Source organism: Montipora foliosa, chromosome 14 (genome assembly GCF_036669935.1).
Source record: "Montipora foliosa isolate CH-2021 chromosome 14, ASM3666993v2, whole genome shotgun sequence".
NCBI lineage: Eukaryota > Metazoa > Cnidaria > Anthozoa > Scleractinia > Acroporidae > Montipora > Montipora foliosa.
In genome coordinates, this window is record NC_090882.1 from 22773401 (window position 1) to 22775900 (window position 2500).

The 2500-nt window shown below is 38.8% G+C and overlaps 1 protein-coding gene across 1 annotated transcript in view; it reads left to right on the forward strand.

Annotated features, from left to right (window-relative positions):
* The window catches only part of LOC137984629 (uncharacterized), a 13773-nt gene that overhangs the window by 1538 nt on the left and 9735 nt on the right, over window positions 1-2500 (forward strand). The window contains exon 3 of the mRNA XM_068831831.1: window positions 363-500. The gene's annotated coding sequence lies outside the window, so the exon portion shown is untranslated. The remainder of the gene's footprint in view (window positions 1-362; window positions 501-2500) is intronic.

A 2500-nucleotide genomic window follows, 5' to 3' on the forward strand; every position in this document is an offset into this window, starting at 1 on the left:
GGGCTTCCTTGATCCCAAATTCACCTCTACCATACTTTATAAAAAGTCAATTAGTTGTATCCTGCCAGTTGGGGTGCTTAACCATGTTTTGTTTGTTATGAAACTTTTTTTACTCTGTTCGTCGTAGCAAAGCGCATTTGAGCATATCCATGCGGAAAATGTGGAAATATTCCGGTTTCATCAATTTTAAACTACCTTATTACCAGCTTTGGCAACCCGCCTTCGCGTTGAGTCGACTTCTCTTGTGTTGGACGAAAAGCGCCCTAAAAGACGGCTTCAAAGTATTTTTCCTGCGCAAGCAAATGTATTGTTTAATTAAAATTAGTAAGTAATAACAATGAATCATGTTCCCTCTGTCATAGGCAGAACACTACGTCGACTCTAAACAGTGCTGTAGTTCTAATGTTGATGTAAGTGCATCAATTGATTACATATATCCAAGGAACTGTAGTGATAGGGCAAGCAAGAATATTCAAGGGATTCGTCCGTAGCTCTACAAGGTGAGCAGCCTGAGTAAAATATTTCTGACCATTTCCTGTAGGATGCTAACTATTTACCACAGTATCTGTTTCGTGTTTTGTACTGACAATCTAGCTCTCATTCTTGTGTCTAAGACTGCACCAAATGCCAGCATGTAATTTATTTCCAATTCAGGTGATCGTTTTCAAATCAGTATGAATTAGGAGTTTTGGATCGCAATCGTAAATTCGAAGACAAATTACTTCCGGCAGGAATTCACGTCGAAATTTGAATGTACTTGAAGATCGAAATACTGTTCCCTGTTGTGGGCTCCAATCCTCACAGAACCCATTTGATAGTAATCGTATCTATTGCAATTATAAACTCAAAAATCTCGTTTAAGGTCGCTCAAACCGGTTTCAACAATTTGGAGGGATGTCTTATTTGTAGGATTAAGACTACAACACTGTTTCACTTGACGGTAATGTTATGGTACCAAATGAAACGGCAATAATTTCTTAACAAAGTGGACATATTAATGTGACGTAATAAATAATAAATTACCATGGAAACAAAAAAACCATCTAAGATGCCCTATGTATAGTGTCCGATTGTGAAGGTAGCTATGAAGCTGCTCCAGATCATTTTTTTCAACTTTGCAGAGAGTTTTATCTTTGCCTGATAATTACTCTCTAGCAATATATGGTGTTTTTGGATGCCTTTTTTGTTGCCGTGGTAACCTATTACGTCACATTGATGAGTCCAATTATTGGTATTTTGTGTGGTACCATAACATTGCCGTTAATTGAAGCTGTTAGGTAGATTCAATCCTTCCCAACAGTACAGTTTTTTTGAAGTGTGAAAACTGGTTTGAGCCTGTTGAAGAGGTTATTATAAAAAAGCGGCTCTATGCCCGAATGGGGAGCATAAGGATTTATGATGATGATGATGATGAAGAGGTTAAGAAAAGGTGAATAAAGTCGCATATTTATTCTGAGTTTGTCCGAGTCCGTCAGTAAATCGCCAACTCTAATTATAAAAACACCAATTTGCCATTCATTTACCATTACAAAAATTTTTCTTCGATACTTCTGCATGCTAAGGATTTTTCTAGTTTTTATCAAGCTGCAGAATATTCGTAGAACACTCCAAACACTCCGCGCAACATTTAGTAAGTAAATTTTTCTTAATTTAAAATTACAGAACTTTATATCAGCCCGACTGAAGTGTCTTCCAACATGTTGAAACTATTCATTTCTATCGTTTGCTAACTGGTAAGGTAAAGTCTGCTACGAGCCTAGAAGACCCATCAGGCCCATCGGGCTGGCGCTTATCTCCGGTTACTGTACCATGAAGCGACCAGGAGTAATTCAACTCCCCCCTGGGTGGAGCGAGACACCGTGAGAGTGAAGTGTCTTGCCCAAGAACACAACACGATGTCCCCGGTCAGGCAACGCGAGAGCGAGGGCCTGATCCCGCGTGGATTTGCAGCACACGCGCGCTTGGTCGCATTTTTTTAGGTCTCTGTCCCATAAAGGCTATATTTTATCTCTAAAAACACTTTAGTGTTTCATTGATTTCCCTCTTACTTATTTTGATGGATGAAAAAGGATTGGCTGGAGTATCGAAACGCCTGAAACACTGGATCTTCGGATTAAAACATGGCAACCTTCATTCAAATTTCTGCAAACCGGAGTTGCCGTCAAAATATGTTCTAACATGTTGGTTACTAAAATGAGATCTTTTTGGGTATGTCTACACTATATCTGATATCTAATTAAGGAAAAGCATATTGGATAGGGCTTTTGTTTACGCATAGTAACGTTTTCGGCGCAGTTTCTGCGACGGAAGGATTCTGCGCCGCTTCAACTTAGAATGAATCATTGTGTATTGGATAGGTTTCCGTGCAAATTTTAAACTCATTTTGTAAGCCAGGCAAAAGTCGTCGACACGGAGCGAGTAATGGAACTCTTTTCCCACTGTGTCTTTAAAAAATTCTGTTTCAAACATCAAAACTTTCAAATTTATTCTCTTCTAGAGA